Source organism: Eptesicus fuscus, chromosome 7 (genome assembly GCF_027574615.1).
Source record: "Eptesicus fuscus isolate TK198812 chromosome 7, DD_ASM_mEF_20220401, whole genome shotgun sequence".
Classification (NCBI taxonomy): domain Eukaryota; kingdom Metazoa; phylum Chordata; class Mammalia; order Chiroptera; family Vespertilionidae; genus Eptesicus; species Eptesicus fuscus.
In genome coordinates, this window is record NC_072479.1 from 104,526,287 (window position 1) to 104,544,279 (window position 17,993).

Consider the following 17,993-nt stretch of genomic DNA (forward strand, 5'->3'; position numbering starts at 1 on the left):
AGGGCGGGCCCGGCGGCCCCGTGGGTGCACCGGGCGGAGGCCTGGGTCTGGGCCCGCCCGCCGCCTCCACCGCCGGGTGCGCGGAGAGGGGGGCCGCGGGGTGCACGGAGGTGGGGGGGTGCCGCGGGGTGCGCGGAGAGGGGTGCGGGCCGCGGGGTGCACGGGGTGGGGGTGCCGCGGGGTGCGCGGAGAGGGGTGCGGGGTGCACGGGGTGGGGGTGCCGCGGGGTGCGCGGAGAGGGGTGCGGGCCGCGGGGTGCGCGGAGGTCGGGGGGCCGCGGGGTGCGCGGAGAGGGACGCCGCGGGGTGCACGGAGGTGGGGGGGCCGCGGGCCGTAGGTTGCAGACGCTCCACGCCCCGAGCGCGCCGGGCTCCGCCTGCTGTGCGGCTCGGGTGGGGCGGCCTCCTCGGGGCCCTGGGCAGCCTAAGGGAGGAAGATGGCGGCCCCCTTCGCAGATCTAAAATTGAACCCGGAAACGCCCCGCAGCCTCCGGGCGCGCAGGCCCCGCCCCCGCCTGGCCTCCGCCGGCGCCGCGGAGCCGCTGGGCCTCGGCATTCCCGCTCCTGGCGCCGCTGCGCGGGGTCCCCTCCGGGCCTCGGACTCTTTTAACGTAAAAAGTCATTGCGACCTGTAAGGAATTGTGAGTTCATTTGAGCCAAACTGTCGACACATGCCGCAGGCAGAACCTCAACAATTGAATGATGCTCGCAGAACGGGGAGTTCATACCTTGTGTTCATAACCGTACCATCCAACGTGGCTTCCACGGAATCCATTGGCGACAGATTGGGGAGGTGGGAGAGCAAAGCGGGGACCTCGGGGATAGGGTGAACGTGAAATGACCGACACGTGCTTCTTTACAGGAGGGATACAGGGTTTAACACATGAGCAGCTGACGATTAACTTGAAAACAATAACAAAAACAATAGCAATAACAAGGTCCTGGTGCCACTTGTGCCCTGAGGGGTCCTGGGGGAAAAAAAGGGGGGGGTTACAAGTTACCCAGACATCTCACAGATACGTTATCTTAGGTGCAAAAGACAAATGGGCTCAGTAAAGATCTAAGTTGATCTTTGTCAGGGAAAATACTGGCCTAAGACCATGGTCGGCAAACTGCGGCGGCTCGCGAGCCACATGTGGCTCTTTGGCCCCTTGAGTGTGGCTCTTCCACAAAATACCACGGCCTGGGCGAGTCTATGTTGAAGACGTGGCGTTTGAAGGAGTTCAAGTTTAAAAAATGTGGCTCTCCAAAGAAATTTCAACACGTGTCCTGTTGATAATTGGCTCTGTTGACTAATGAGTTTGCCGACCACTGGCCTAGGACATGACTACCCACTATAGCCTGTTTTTAGTTAAAGTTTGATTTCAGACCATCCTTTGTGGTTACTCTAGGTGTCTGATTTTGCAAGACCACCATGCAGGCCTCCCCTGAGCTTGTCAGGTCAGCATGTGGCCCCTTTCGTCCACACTCGCCTTCCCCTCCTCCCTCTGGGACCCTTGCCTACTGTGGGTGTCACATTAAGGGTCCCCTCCTCCATGAGGCCGCCCTGACCCCACCCATCCCACGCAGCCTTGCGGTTCCCGGCGCCTAGTACTGAGCTGAAGCCACCTGTGCGCTTCCACCCCAGTGGACCAGGGCTCCCTTCGGGCAGGACTCTGCCTTGAAGTCCCTGCACATAGTAGGTGCTCAATAAACACTTGTCGAAGGAGTGAATGTAACAGACTGTGGACGCCTCCTCTGTGTGGGCCCACGCTGGCCCCGCCCCGCAAGCACTTCCGGCCTCACCCTCCTGGAATGACCGGGATAGGAGTCCCCGGTGCTCTGGCCAGCCAGCCTTCCTGGGTGATGTGTCCCGCAGTGTGACGTGACGTTGGCCGGGCAGAGGGAGCTGGGCAGAGCCTGGAGGTGGGAACGGGGTAGACAGATAGGGTCAGCGAGGCCAGAGCTGGGAGCACAGTGGTGTAATGGGAGGTCACAGTGAGGCAGTGTGGGACCCCAAGTGGGGGGAGCTGGGGTGTGGGGGAACGCAGGAGGCCCTGGAAGATTTAGGCAGGTGGGGCGGGACTGCTGGCTTTGAGAGGGAGCTGGAACAGCCTGGAGGGAGGGGCGGGGAGAGGGTTCGACTACCCTAGAGTACAAGGGTAAATGAGAGAGCAGATCACTTATTTCAGTTTTCGTGATCACAATTTTAATATTTCAAAGGAAGTCATCAAATCGCAAAGCTTGACGCCAGCACACCTGACCTGGTACCTCCCGTCGGCCAGCCCTGCCCAGGTGCCCTCTCCAGGGAGGCCTGGGGGCAGGTCACCCCCGTCCTGCTCACCCCCCAATCGCTCCTCATTTTCCTCCCAGGCCTTATTACACCTGGATTGATGGCGATTCTTCTGGTGAAATTGGAGGTCCCTGAGCTGGCTTCCCCGTGTAATCGTCCTCCACAGCCATGAAGACTCCCACACGGAGCTTTTCCTGGAAGGGCCCATCACCTAGCTGGCATTACAGAGACAAAACCTGAAGACCGTTTAGACTGAGGCCATACGTGCCAGTCCAGCAAACGATCCTAAAACACGGATGGAGAATGGAATCTATTTTCCTGCCTTGTATCTGTATTTGTGGACTCAAAAAGGAAGTAGTTTTCCTCCTAAGTTATGTATGCTATTAACTGCCTCCCTTTTCTTTTTTTTCCAATCCTCACCCCAAGCTATGTTCTTACTGATTTCAGAGAGAGGAAGGGGGGGAGAGAGAGAGAGAGAGAGAGAGAGAGTCATCGATGGGTTACCTCCTGTTCACACCCCGAACCAAGGATCAAACCCACACCCTTCCAGGGTACGGGATGATGCTTCAACCAACTGAGCCACACCGGCCAGGGTGCCTCTCTTAATATCATATTAACTGTCTATTTCTTCCCTTCTTTCTCTGTGTGACTGTCTTCATGATTGTTTCTGTACAGAAAACTTAACGTTGTTCACAGCGTAAATGACTGAGGCATTTTGCTCTCCCTGTAATAAATCCCGCCTGCGTTTACACCACTGGCTCATTTCACTGAGTAAAGCCCAAAGCGGGATTTTCACTCCTGGTTTTATCTGGAAGCCTCCCTTGAACGTGACCTGCCCGCCGTGCCTGGCCTTACACTGGCATTGGCTCCTGCCTGGCTGTGTGGCCCTGTCCGTGGCCACACATGAACTTGAGGAGGTCACACACCTGGTGCAGAAGTGGACAAAGGCTGAACATGAAGCCAAAACTGGGGGCGGATTTTGTCTGCTTGGGGCCCCACGTGGTCAGGACAGCTGCTTATGAGCTCCGGACAGTGGTGACTCCAGTGTCACTGGAAACCCCTTGCAGCCACGCCCTCCAGCCTGCGTGGTCCCAGCTGCCCCAGCCCTGGTGAGGGCCTGGCCCAGGGGCGTTCATTTTGCTCAATTACTGATCTGGGCCTCAACCCCCCAGTGTCTGCCCGGGGTTTGGACCTGCTGGCACAGCCGGTGAGACCCCAGGACTTGCTGCTTTCCAGGGGACACTGTTCGAATCCCTGTCCCCTCGTCTCGGGTCTCCCTCCTGGGTGAGCCTGCCGGCACCTTGGGCGGCAGCTGTCTCCTCACGGGTGTTGGCAGTGCGGGCTGAGGCAGTGGTGGCCCCGTTTGGTTGGAGAGGGAGGGTAGATTTCCCCCCGGACCCTACGGGGCTGCTCACCTGTAGCAAAGTAGGGTGACCTCAGGGGGTGTGGGGCGGGGCGCAGGAAAGACCTGGGATGACATCGCTGCGGCGCTTCCTCCTGCTCTTGGGACTCAGACCAAGTGGGGTGGGCTCATTGCCATTCACGGTGTGACCACAGGCCAAGACCTCTGTCCTCAGCCTCCTCCTCCAAGAGAGGGCGTTGGGTCTTTAAGACGCTCCTACTTCTGATATTTTATTCGGGGTATACGTTCCCGCAGACTTTTTAAAATATGTATTTTTTATTGATTTCAGAGAGGAGGGAGAGGGAGAGAAAGATAGAAACATCAATGATGAGAATCATCGATTGGCTGCCTCCTGCACGCCCCACACTGCGGAGCGAGCCTGCCATCTGGATATGTGCTCTGAGCAGGAATCGAACCCTGACCTCCTGGTTCACAGGTCAACACTCAGCCACTGAGCCACGCCGGCCAGACCCCTCAGGCTTTTTATTTTGAAAAAAAATGTCCAATGTACAGAGAAGTTGCAAAAATAGTACAATGAACTCGCAGATTCTCCAATTGTTATCATGTGACCTCCCTCTCTCTCTCTCACCCTCTCTCCTCTCCCTTCTGTTTGCTTCTGCTGAACCGTGGAGCGTCAGTGGCAGGGAGTGACCCTTCGCCTCCAGCACCGCGTAGCTCCTGAGACCAAGGCCGAGGGTTACACCGAGCGCGGTGCAATGACCAAATTGAGGAGATTCACCATTGATGCAGCACTGTTACCCAATTCCCAGGCCACACTCCTCCTGCCCGGTTGCCCCATCATGCCCTTGTAGCTGTTATTTCTTCTGGTTGGGCTCTAATTCCAGATCAAGCGTGACATTTACTAGGCAGGTCTCCTTTAATCTGGAGACCTGGGTCAGAGGCCAGGTGATGAGTGGGCAGCTGTTGGCGCCGGCCAGGTCTCCCTCCTGTAAAGGGAACTTCTCCTTTGATACCGTGTGAAAATTTCCTCGGCTGGTCTTAGCATCTGTTAATGATCCGTGCCTGGATCAATTATCGCGGAGGCGGTGGAACAGGTTTGCAGGGTGCTTTGGGAGAAAGAAAACAGCTTCGTCCTGGTCCTCAAGGTCCTTGGGCCAAAGGACGGAGCCGCCCCAGGCCCAGTTCTTCCTGGGCTTGTCTGGCCACTGTGACGACGCCTCAGGAAATCCTTGGAGAGGCTGGGAGGCGGGCAGAGCTACCACCAGGGTCTTACCGAGTGGAGGGAACTGAGGCCCAGAGGGCAGAGAAGCCCCTCCCAGCAGGCTCTGGGCTCCAGTCCCTCCCATGGACCGGAAAGGAGGCTTTCGGGCCAACGGGAGCACAAAGTTTCAGGGTCCAGGCTGGGGCCGTCTGACCCCTGGCAGTCCCTCTGATCCCCGTAACCTGTGCAGGAGACCTAGGTTGTCAGATTTAGCAAATAAAGACACAAGATTCCTGATTACATTCGAATTTCGGATGAACAATGAATAATTGTGTGGTATATGCCCCAAATATTGCACTTAAATATACGTATACTTAACACACAGCCACCATGTTGTGAGGAAGCCCAAGCAGCCCATAGAGAGGCCCACGTGGGAAGGAGCCCAGGCCTCTGACCCCGAGCTCCCAGCCAATGGCCAGCACCAACTTTGCCAACCGCGTGAGGGCACCATCTCCAGCCCCCGGTTGAGCCCCCCCACCTGACACCTGGCGGAGCAGCGATGTGCCACCTGCCCCCCCCCGCCCCACACACACACACAGCCCTGCTCAGAACTCACATTCATGAGCAAATGAGCAGGTGGTTATTTTTTATATCACTAAGGTGTAGTGGCTGGTTACACAATAATAGTTAACTGGGGAGCACCTCATGGAGAAACTCCCCCCATTTTACAGATGAGAAACGGAGGCAGGGGGGACTGAAACCGTTCACCCGCGGCCTCACGGCCAGTTAGTGGGAACTGGCATTTGAAATCAAACTCTTAATGTTGTATTTTGATGAACAGACGTTCTTAATTTTAATGAAGTTCAAATGATCAGGTTTTGTTGTGTTTTTTTAACAGAGGTCAGCTTTTTTTTTTTTTTTATATATTTTATTGATTTTTTACAGAGAGGAAGGGAGAGGGATGAGAGTTAGAAACATCGATGAGAGAGAAACAACCAGCTGCCTCCTGCACACCCCCTACTGATGTGCCCGCAACCAAGGTTCAGCTTTTATTGACTGTGTTACAAAAGAGCCAGTTCAGTCAAAAAGACCAAAGCCCATGTCGTCATCAGACTCCTCAGATTCTTCTTTCTTTGCCTCCACTTTCTTCTCCTCAGTTGGGGCAGCAGCGGGGGGCCGGGGGGGGGGGGCGGGGCGGGACTTCCTGCTGGTGCAGCACTAGCTGCAGGGGCAGGTCCCCCAGCCCCTACATTGCAGATGGGACTCCCAGTGTTGACATTGGCCAGAGCCTGTGCAAACAAGCCTGGCCAGAAAGGTTCAGCATACACACCAGCGGCTTTACTGAGGACATTGATCTTACCCTCCGTCACTCACTTCATCGTCCTGCAGGAGAAGGGCGGAGTGGATGCAGGCGAGCTCCGAGACCAAGGCCACGGTGAGGGTGAGTGCTGGGCGAGCGCTGCCCGGAGCGGAGCTAGTTGCCGGATGAAGTGAGGGCCTCACCCCAACGCAGCCTTAGCTGCCTCGGAAGAACCGAGCACCTTACCGGCAGCTGGGGAAAGGGGAAATTATCCGTTTTATTATGATTAATATGTGTTTTTTAAAATATGTTTTTATTGATTTGAGAGAGAAAGGGAGGAAGGGAGAGGGAGACAGAAAAATCAATGAGAGAGAATCATTGAGCGGCTGCCGCCTGCACTCCCCCTACTGGGGACTGAACCCACAACTCATCATGGTCCTGGTATCTCATCTGATGTTCACCACGTAAGGTCCTGGTATCCCAGCACACGGAGTGCTACCATGTATTCGACCAAGTTTCATGGAGAGATATTTACTCTTTTCCTAATTTTTCACCATTTTGGACAAAACTGTGGGGAAGACCCTGGCAGGTATATCTTTGCATTGCCCCAACTATTTCCAAAAAAATAAATGCTTAGACGTGGAATTTCTTGGGCAAAGAGAGAGCAAAGTTTAAAGATTCCTGGTAATACAGCCAGACTGCCGATGGGCACCTGTACGAGCAGGCATTTTCTAGGGGCGTCATAACCAATGACAAACTGGCTGGCCTCAAAAAACAGACATTCATTCCCTCCCAGGTCCGGAGGCCAGAAGTCTGAAATCAAGGTTGGTTCCTCCGGGGGGGGGGACCCCGAGGGAGGAACCTTCCAATGCCTCTCCTGGCTCCTGGGGTCTGCCGCCAGCCTGGGTGTTTCTGGGCTTGCCGCCACATACAACCTCCGCCTCCACCTTCTCTCTGTCCCCTCCTCTCCCGTAAGGACGCCCACGGTGGCATTTAGGGCCCACCCTCAGTCCAGGATGATTTCATCTTGAAATCTTTAAGTTGAGATTCTGCAAAGACCTATTTCCCAATCAGGTCACAGCCTGAGGTCCCAGGTGGGGGAACCTTGTTGGCAGACAAGATGTTCCCAGCTTGGGTTCAGCTGCGGACTCCCCTGGGGCTCAGGCAGCGCTGGGCGGGTCTGGGCAGGCCAGCCCTGGATGACAAGAGCCTGGCTGACAGCTGTCTGTGTGAGGGGCTGAGCAGCGCCTGGGAGGGGAGCCAGCCTCGCGGGGGTGGGGGTGGGCACACGGGAGGGGGGTCGAAAGAGCTGGGCACCTGGGCACCACAGTTTCTGCCTTTTCCGAACACTTGCCAGCACCGTTCCTGCTGTGGAGCGAACGCGATAAAGACCACTGGAGTCCAAACCAAATTGAGATTCAGGGAGCCTTTATTGCCGGCCGGCGGCTGTTCTGCCTGCCCCGACCCTTTGTGCAAGACCACCTTGTAAGCACATTAACCACATCCTGTTTTTGCAGAGTAAGCAACCCAAGACAAAACAGTTTTTCCCAAATAACGTCAGGGCCATGCTATTGACGACCATGTTCCTCACAGGGTCATCCTGTGCTTCAGGGAGCCGACAGTGTTCTATCTCGCAAGGCTATTTTGTGAGGTGCAAGGGGAAGGGGCCATGAGACCCTATCTCAAGGCCTGGCCTGGTGTCAGCACTGGCAGCCCTCTCCGGGGCACAGTCCACGGCCGCTCCGGAGTGCTCAAAAATTCCCACTAACGGTTCCAAGTGCCACGTGTGGTTAGCTGGACCCCAAACAGAGCTAGCCGTGGAGGGAAGAGGTATTCGGAGTCTCTCTCACGGTGTCCATCCCTGGCATTGGTCTCTGAGCCACCCCGGGGCCTGGGCTGCCTACTCTGTTCTTTGTTTGTTTTTAATTTTCACCCGAGGATGTTTTTCCATTGATTTTTTAGAGAGTAGGAGAGGGAAAGACACACAGAAATACCGATGTGAGAGGAACATCGCTTGGTTGCCTCCTGCACGAGCCCCAGCCAGGGCCCAGGCCAGGAAGGAGCCTGCCACTGAGGTACATGCCCTGGACCAGAATCAAACCTGGGACCCTTCAGTCCAAAGGCTGATGCTCTATCCACTGAGCCACACCGGCTGGGGCAGGGGCTGCCTGCTGTGGAAGGCCAGACTCTGAGCTCTGCACCCTGCATACTAACCCTGGGAAAGCACCGAGCCTGAGCAGCAGGCGGGCAGGGCCGGCCAGTGCGGCCTCGTCACGAAGGCGGCCAGCTTTCAGCAAGAAGGAAGCAAGCCACCGCCAGGCCACTCTGGTGGACAGGCTGGCTGACCCCGACGGGAGGGTGGGCACCACGGGGAGGTGTGGGCACCACGGGGGAGGCGCCAAGGGCCCCCGAAGGTGTGGGATCCAGAATGCTCCCGGTTGAAGAGCTGGTGTTATTGAGGGCCTCCTGTGTGCCAGGTGCTGCTATCATTCACTCAGTCCCCACAATAAGCCAACGTGCGTTACAGCTGGGGAAACCGAGGCACCAAGCTATTTAGTGAGATGCCGCAGGTGACACAGCTAGTGAGTGCGGAGGGTATGCAAAGGCAAGGCTGGCTGGCTGGCTCCGAAGTCCAAGTTCTTAGGTGGGGGAGGGGTTGGGGAAGGGGTTGGGGGGAGGGGGGGTTTAGGAGGGGGAGGTGCACTACCACCTGGGGGCAGAAACCAGGAATTTACTGAAATCCCCTTGAATAACTCACCAAATCAAAGGAGGCACCTGGGGAAAGGCTGGAGAATGACCAGGGCTCCCCTCCCCACCTCTGCCTCTCTCTGCCAGTGATGGGTGTCTTCCCACTTGGGTGGGCCTCCCATGGTCCACCAGCGGTGGTCTGAGAGGAAAAATCCTGGGGAAGAACTCTGATTGGTCTGTTTTGTTATGTGCCCATTTTTGGACCAATCAGTGCCACCAAGAGGCTGGCACTCTCCAATTGGCCCAGTTTGGGTCAGGTGCCTACCCCTTCGCTAAGCACTCTGGTGAGGGAGGCAGGGTCAGGTGTGTGTGGGGGGGAGATTGGTTTCTCCCGTTGGGATGACAGGGCTGGTGCGAAGTGGGTGCAGGAGGGTCCCCATGAGAAGGGGACCGCCCCCCCTGTGACCTCGGGGAGTTGAATGAGCTAGCTGCCCTCCGGTGGGGGTCACCACTGGATCCTAGAGCTGGAAAAGGCTCTATTCTTGACTTGCTGTGTGACCTTGGTCAAGGAGAGGATGGGAGGGTGTTCTGAGAGCCTCAAAATGCTGCATAATTATATGCAAACGAAGGTGGACGAGAGAACACTGCCCTATGCCAGGGGCTTGGCTGTGCGGAGAGTTAGGATCAGAGATAATAATCTGGGCTTCTCTCCACCTTCCCCTGTATTTCCCCCTTCCCTCCCTGTGCTCCCCGACCCAGGGACCAGACGGAGCTGAAAGCCAGCAGCCTGTCTGGAGTGGGGAGAGGATTCCCAGCACAGACAGAGCGCCCCAGGGAGGACGCAAACAGGAGGAAGAGATCCCAGCCCTGACCAGGGAGCGGACCCAGGGCTGGGGCGAGTAGAGAGGGGCGAAGGGAGGTGCATAGATCCCCGAGCCAAGGGGCCTGCCCCCAGCACTCCTGCAGCCCCGTCGGATGTCTTAGGCGAGTGGGAGAAAGGTGCCGAGGTTACCAGACGGACACCTGGCCCTGAGTGGGTCTGCCTAGGGCCAGCGGGTGGTGTGTGGGGTTTTGATTGCCTGCAAGAAAGATTTCACAATACAAAAATAAATTTAAAAATAAAATAGAATAAATCAAAAAGATTTCCCAATATAAGCCCAGGTGATCTTGGGAATATGTTTATTCATGTTGGGGATAGTGGCCCAGACGGAGGGGCTCAGTGGTTGAGCGTCAACGTATGAACCAGGAGATCACGGTTGGGTCCCTGGTCAAGGCACACCCCCGGTGGGGGCGGGCAGGAGGCAGCCAATCAATGGTTCCCCCTCATTATCGCTGTTCCATTCTCTCTCTCCCTCTCCCTTCCTCTCTGAAGTCAATAAAAAAATACCTTTTTAAAGAAGTTGGGGGCAGTGAAGCAAGGAAGGACTTAGCTTAGAAGAGGCAACAAGAGGGCCTAGGCCTGCGTGGTCCCGGCCCCATCCTCTTCCAACTGCCCCAGCCCCGGTGAGGGACTGGCCCAGGGGCCTTTATTTTGCTCAATTACTGATCTGGGCCTCAGCTCCCCAGTATCTGCCCAATACCCCCCACTCACCCCAGGCCTGTGTCCTGTGGCTTTAAAGGGGCCTTGGAGACAAGTTCAGGGTGTTAGCCTGGGACAAGCTGCCACTGCCCATTGCTCCCCTGGCTGCAAGTCTCGTGGGGACCCTTGGCATTTCGGAGATACGTGCCTGTGGGGGAGGAAGGGGTAGAGAAAGGCTCGGGCGTGCTCTCGGGAGGGAAAATGCCAGCTGGGTCCTTTGTCTGAGGGTTTTTATCTCTCTCTTGCTGGTGGGAATCTTAGGGGAGGTCTCAGCGGAATAGTCATCCGTTTCCCAGGTGTATTTTGTCAGGGTCCTGGTCTCTGCCGATTGGTTGGTGCCAGGACAGGGTCGTTGCTCGGTGCAGCTGGGCCTGGCCTCGCCCACCTGGTTTTGCTGCTTTTCTGGGCCTGGAGCTAAAACACGATGGAGGCCTAGATGTTATCTCTAGGGAGGCGACCTTCCGGATCTGGCTGTACATTGCTTGGCCAGTGTGTTCAGTGTCTCCGTTTCCCATTCTGCTTGCCCAGAGGTTTCCCCAGCTTCTGACTGTTCAGCCTCACCCGCTCTGGGAGCTGCCCCAGGCTGGCATCCAGGGCTCCGGGAGTGGCCACGCCCACCTCTGCTGGGTCCTTGCACAACAGGCCGAGACGGTTCTGCCTGCACTGCTTTCTGTGTGGGCTTTCTCGGGGTATGTGGGTCACTGGGACCCAGACAGTCTCCCCAGGAAAGCCTCCCGGCCCCCCTGAGGGATAAGAAGGAAGCAGGGAGCTGTCCCTGTCAGCCGCCCCGGGATGATGGGAGGCCACGGCAGGACTGGCACCAGCCAGCCAGCCCGTCACTTGAAATTCCTAGGATTCTGGAGCTGAAACGTCTTTCCTGTGGGCTGGGCAAGGCGGGGCTTAGAGGCTGAAGCTGCCTTTTAGAAAACAGAAGACTGTGTTCCCTGCGCAGCTGTGTGCGTGGAGTGACCTCATTTTAGTCTCATGTCGACCCCATGAGGCAGGAAAGACCATCCCATCTCCTAGATGAGGAAAGGGAGACCGATTCAGAGAGGTCAGGGGCCTGCCCAGAGTCACACAGCCCTCAGCAGCGGCACCGGCAGGCACCTGGTCTCTAATTCGACCTCTCTCGCTCCATTTCTGTCTCTTCTCTCTGCTTTTACCTCCGTTCACTCATTTGACAATTTTAGTCACTAAATACCCCTCACACCCTCGTGAGGTCCTAGGGCATACATAGGGCATGGACCAGGCCAAGCAGGAAGCAGGAAGCAGGATCGGGGGCTGCAAAGTGTGGCGTAGAGGCTGGCCTCTCTGAGGCTTAGTGGCCTCATCTGTAAAATGGGTCTAATAATGGGGTGCACCTGATGGACTTCTTGAAAGGACCCAGTTCCTTCGGGTGGGGATTCTGCTCCCCCTCCTGGGGGCCGGAGTGTCCACATGAGTGGTTTGGAATGCTTCTGCTGGGGAGATTTGTGTCTTCACTCTATTTACCTACTCAGTCATCTACACTAATAAAAGAGAAATATGCAAATTGTCCATACCTTCGCAACGCCCACCAGCCAATCAGGAGTGAGCATGCAAATTAACCTCATCACCTCCGTGGAGTCTGACAGCAGGGAGGAGGCAGCTCCCAGCATGGCCTGCTTGGCCATCGCCAAGGTGTGGAGCAGGCAGGCCCCGCAGAGAGTAGAGAACCACGGGGAGCGGGCCTAAGCTGTCAGTAGGACATCCCCTGAGGGCTCCTGGATTGGAGAGGGTGCAGGTCAGGCTGAGGGGACCCCCCCCCCTGCCCGTGCACAAATTTCGTGCACCGGGCCTCAAGTTCATTTATATCAGGCATGCTTTTATTTTTATGGGCATATTTTTATTTTTATGGGTATATATTTTAGACCTTTTCCTACTTTGTGCTGTAATCCAGTTCTTCCTTCCTCTCTCCCATTGTTCTGTCTTTGGCCATCGGTAGCTCTATCCCTTGGCCCGTGTCCCTGGACATGGTAGGCATGTGGTTGAGCACTTCCTCGGTTGCTGGTTTCTGGCACTACACGTGCTCCAGGCTCATTCTGTGTCTTTCCTGCCCCAGGCCCAGAGCAGCCGTTTCTCCAAGGAGCCTTGGTTCCCTTCCTTGGAGAGTGGTGTTAGGAACCATTGTCTGGCCCTAGTCAGTTTGGCTCAGTGGATAGCGCATCAATCAGCCTGTGGACTGAAGGGTCCCGGGTTCGATTCCTGTCAAGGGCACATGCCCAGGTTGTGGGCTCGATCCCCAGAAGGAGGCGTGCAGGAGGCAGCCAATCAATGACTCTCTCTCATCATTGATGTTTCTATCTCTCTCTCCCTCTGAAATTAAAAAAAAAAAAAAGAAAGAAAGGAAAAGAAAAGAAACCATGGTCTGGATAGGATATATACTTTGTCCACTCCTCATCTGTTTGTGGACATTAGGTTGTTTCTGCGTTGGGGCTGTTATGGCTCATGCTATGACATCTGTGTACCGGTTTTGGTGTGGCCATGCTCGCATTGCTCTTGGAGATACACCTAGATGTGCGATTGCGGGGTCAGACAGTCATTCTGTGTTTACTCACGGAGCAACTGTCAAACTGCTTTGCACAGCGGCTGCACCGCTGTCCACGCCCCAGCAGGGTGCGAGGGTTCCGGTTGATGACAGCCACCCGGGTGGCTGGGAGGTGGTGGTGGGGGGTGTCTCGCTGTGGGTTTGATTTGCATTTCCCTGATGACCAGCGGCTCTGAGCACCTTTCCACGTGCTCCTTGCCTGTCTGCGTGTCGTTGGAGAAATGTCTGTTAGATCACGTGCCGCGGTTAACTGGGTTGTTGGTGTTGACTAGTACTTTTCGGCGCCCTCTTCAATTTGTCGCCTCTCTCCCGTCACCCTGTCCCAACCTTAATCTGGAAGAAGAGGACGGGGTGCGGTGAGCCTTTGCGGGGGCACCTCCTCGGTTCCCGGAGGTCCTGGTGACAAGGTGTGGGGTGGGAAGGGGGCAGTGATAAGGACGAGGGAGCCTAACTCTGGGAGCGGGAGGGTTCTGGTGTGCGGAGGGGAGGGCATGTTGTCATCCACAGAACACCAGGATGGGGACCCTCAGGGCACCTGTTCCTGCACAGCTGACGGGGCAGAACCTGCTCCCCACTGGCACCCACCCTCCGTGCCACATGGCCTCCGGGGTTCAGACCCTCCGCGTCCTCCACCCGCTGGAGTCGCAAAGGAGAGAGCACAGGTTCCAGCGTCAGTGTGACCTTGGCTGAGTCCGTTTCCGTCTGCATGCGGGGATGATGGCATCTGGGTGGCACACGCCCCACTGGGCTGGGCTCCCTCCTCCTTGAGGGGCCTCTTGCAGGGCCAGAGGTGAGTGCATCGGGGACAGAGCTGCTGCTCAGGCGGACCCTCAAGGGCTCCACCACCCCAGCCCCCAGGCCCAGGCTGCCAGCCGAGAGGCTGCTGGCCCTGAGCGGAGGGGTTCAGGTGTGGCGGGGGGGGGGGGCAGATTCCCCCCAGGCAAGGGGCTTCTCTGTCATGGTCACTTCCCCTCGCAGGGCCTCGGTTTCCTCCTCTGTGCCAGGGGGCGAGCCCCCAGCAGCGCCCCTGCGGGTGGCTGCGAGGCTCAGGGGAGCACTTTCTCCATTTCCCAAACCTCAGGCACCCCAGGGCATCCCAGAGGCTCGTTTCTTCTGAGCCCACTCTGTGACATCCTTCAATTCATCCACTTTTCCCTTAAAAAGTAAACTTGTCATCACAAACAGAGAACGAGTAGCACTCGCCACAAACAGACAGTAACCATAGCGATCAGCACATGGAAATAATGAGATTAGTTCTGGCTGGTGGATGCTGTGCCGCGGCGCAGGGCCTGCTGGGTTCCGGAGGAAGTGAGCGCTCGGCAGGGCTGCAGAGGCTGCAGGGGCCCCCGCACCGAACAGAGGCCAGAAGGAGACGCGAAGAGACAGGAACTTTCTCGCCACGGGCGTCCGCTTTAGTCAGTGCTGCATCCTTGAGGCCCTAAGTGACCCAAGGACCCCCAGCCCCAGGGGGCCCCTTGCTCAGTGAACCTGAAGTGCCTCACACAGTGGAGCTGGGCTTGTGGCTAAGGGCCCCCCCACTGCCCTCAACCGCTCAGCTGGGCAGGTTGCCCACAGGTATGCCCATCTGTGCGAATTAGGCCCTGGCCACCCCATGAGGCCCTGTCCCCCACCCCCACCCCCGGCCCGTCTCATCTAGACACACCTGCTACCCACCGGGCACCTGCTCCTTGTGCGCTCGGCACCCTGCACTGAGGCCTCCGTGGGCCTGCCTTCGAGGAGCTGAAGACCTGGGGTCTCCGGCCCCGAAACAGGTGGTTATAGGAAGAGGGGGGGACACACTGAGGAGGAGGGAAGGCTGCAGGTCCCCGTGAACCTGGGAGCAGCCCATGACATCAGAGGCAACCTCTGATATTAGAGGGAAGATGGAGAAGAAAAGGAGGAGCTCTGGAGATGGCAGGGGAGCGGGGGCACGGCCGAGGGCCCAACTGGCCCGGTGAGAGGCTGCCAGACCACCCAGGTGCCGGTCGAGGCCAGATGTGTAACCTCGATCAGCACAGGGGAGGCATCCTGCGACCCAACGTGGCACCTGGGGGTCTGCCGGTGCAGGTGAGCATCCTGGGGAAGGAGCCATGGGCCCAGAGGGGAGACCCCCACCCCCAGGCTAGCCATACAGAGATCTCTCTGCCGAGCTCCAGTCACAGCCTTGTTATCCAGCGCCCCCAGGTGGACGATTGGAGAATGGGTGAAAACACTGAAAAAACACTGCCTTTTCTTCCCGGATGGGAATGAAGCCACTCCCCCTGGAGCAGCGTCAGGCAGCCCCCCCCTTCCCCCCCTCCCCCCCCGGAATCTGACCTCCACCACTTACCTGCTGGGGCCTCAGTTTTGTTCCATGTAGAATGGGGTCCAATTCCAGAGGCTCTCAGCTAAGGAGAGGTCTCCCCCGCCCCCCACAGTTTGTTTTCACTGGCTTGGCCAACTGGTGACAGGATGCCAAAGCCACACAGTGACCTTGCAGGTCTCAGAAAACCTGCAGACGGCTGAAATACTAACACTGCTGTCAAAGGCAGGGGACCCCGGCTCTGCCCGACATCCCTCCCCACCCCCACCCCCCCAACCCTGGGTAAGTTATTTCCCTTCCTCGGCCTCAAGCTCCTCATCTGTAAAATGGGGTAACGAGAAGGCGTGTAGAGCACTCAACATTGAGAAGACCCTGTCTTGCAGGTAGGATTACTCAGAAGAGGATTTAATTACCGCAAGTTAATTTAGATTTAATGAGACAGTGCATGCAAAATGTGTGGCCGAGGGCAGAGTCTCAATGATAATTGTCCTGCCGGGCTCTCAGGCACCTCTGGGCTCAGCTGCTCCAGGTGGGGGCCCGGGTGAGCCAGCCCATCCCCCCTGCCCCCAGGGGCTTCCTCAGGGTCTCTGTGCCTCCCTCAGCACAGAGGCACGGCCCAGTCAGGTCACACAGCAAAGCACGGGCGGGGACCTGGCAAGGCCGGGGTGAACTTGAATCAAAGCCTGAGGCTCTTCATCGGAGCCCAGATGCCCGCTGGCCGCCTCTGTGCCCACTTCAACCCCCCCCCCCCAGAAGCCGTGCCTCCGCCTGGCAGCACCCACATGCTCCTCCCTGTGTTATGGAGCCTGGGAGAAGGGAAGAACAATGTCTTTTCTTCTGTCCTCCTAGGCCTGTGACCCTGGGCCTGCCCAGTACCCACTCACCCCAGGCCTGGGTCCTGTGGCTTTAAACTGTGTTCACGGGTGGGACATGGGTGGCTGCTGAGCTGGGCCGGCTTCTCCTGCATGAGAATGGGGGCGTGGGGGCCACAGAGCTATGTGGACTGTGGGCAAGGGCCCAGGGCTGAGATGTCTCAGGAGCTGCAGGTCACAAGCGTTCGGAGCAGACAGGATTGGGGGCCGGGCAAAGAGCATGGGCTCTAGGAGAGAGACGTAGCTCTGTCACCTGCCCGCTGTGTGACCCTGGGCCAGCGACTCCCCTCTCTGAGCCTCATTACTGAATCGTGGAGAAGCCTAGCCTTCACCAAATGTACTGATTGTGGGAGAAACAGCAAATGAGTGTCTTGATAGGTGCTAAGGAGGCTTCTGATAAAACCCAACATCTAGTCCTAATGTTAGAAAAAGACTTGGTTAACATAGGAATAGATTTTATGCTTTTGAGAAGGCTAACCCCTATTTTGTAAAACTACTGTTTGAAATTCTCTATTTTTTAGACAGCCTCTTATTCTGAAAAAAATAACGTTGCTTTCTAGCCTGCTTGAATAATGAGGAAGATAAACTTAGCTGTCCGACCTTGTAGGCCAGAGACGAGATACGCTCATATTCTCATGCCGTGCCAGGTGCATTTTTTAATTGGATAGAACTGTGTTGTTTTCAAGGCCAGCAGCGAGATAACCACTAATCGGACATGGAGGGCTGGCTCTTTAATAAAGAGGGAAGTTCTGCTTGTAGCTCTGCTTAGAATATGAATTCATTTTCTCTAAGCCCACCGGTGAATAAAGTGTGACTCCAAACTCTCCGAGCATGGCTGGATTTACTCGGTTCTCTGTAACACTTTCACATGATGAAATATGTAAATAGATGCTACCACAGCCAGCATGATCTTCACGGGTGAGACCCCAGATGCCTTCCCATCGCCTGGGAGCAGGGCAAGGATTTCCTGGCCCCACAGCTGTGTGACGCTGCGTTGGGGGAACTAAGGGGCGCAGTTAGGACGCGTAAAGAAGGGTACGTAAGTGTGGGAAACGCAAAGGCAAATTCCACTGTTTCCAGATTATTCCCCAGAAAAGCTGAGAGAATCATGTAGAAAAATAAATAAATAAAAAGTTTAAGGAGATTTAAAAACATTAATATTTAAAAGTCAAGTGAAATTGGACACATGTCATTATACATTTGTCCAAACCTGTAGAATGTACACCACCAAGAGTGGCCCCTCATGGACTTTGGGGACAATAATGTGTCATCGTAGGTTTGGCAGTTGTAACCAATCAGCCGCTCTGGCGGGGAACAGTGGTAATGGGGAGACTGTGCATGTGTGGGGCAGGGGGCATTTTCAATCTCTGTATGTTTCTCTCCATTTTGCTGTGAATCTAAAACTGCTCCAAAAATAAAGTCTATGAAAAAAACCAATTGCCTATATATACCTTATAGATATATAGCAATCAGTTGAAATATGGCTCTGATGAAAAGACCTCATTCATAATAGCATTTAAGAAAAAAGAAGTGGGGGGGGGGGAGATAGGGGTGAGCAACAAAGGGGAGAGAGAGAGAGAGAGAGAGAGAAGAGAGAGAGAGAACTCATGGACACGAACAACAGTGTGGTGATTGCGGGGGAGGGCGATGGGGGAGGTGGGAGAGGGTGTAGGAGGGATAAATGGTGATGGAAAATAAATTAAATTTTAAAAAAGAAAAAAGTAAAATGTTAGGAAATACATTTAGCAAGGATTGATAAGTTCTATATGAAGAAAAGGGGCATAACGAATACTTCAATTAAAAAAAAACAGGCTTTATTCTTGGATTAAAAAACCCAACCTCATTAAAATG

At 55.9% G+C, this 17,993-nt stretch overlaps 1 long non-coding RNA gene and 1 pseudogene across 1 annotated transcript; one reads left to right on the forward strand and one right to left on the reverse strand.

Moving 5' to 3' along the window:
- The first annotated feature begins 11 nt into the window (after positions 1-11).
- Positions 12-3,022, forward strand: LOC129149868 (uncharacterized). Its single transcript, XR_008556677.1, has 2 exons — positions 12-76; positions 2,352-3,022. It is a non-coding gene; the product is annotated as an uncharacterized LOC129149868 (long non-coding RNA).
- Positions 3,023-5,883: 2,861 nt separating this feature from the next.
- On the reverse strand, positions 5,884-13,676 carry LOC114227741 (60S acidic ribosomal protein P1-like; annotated as a pseudogene).
- Positions 13,677-17,993: the final 4,317 nt, after the last annotated feature.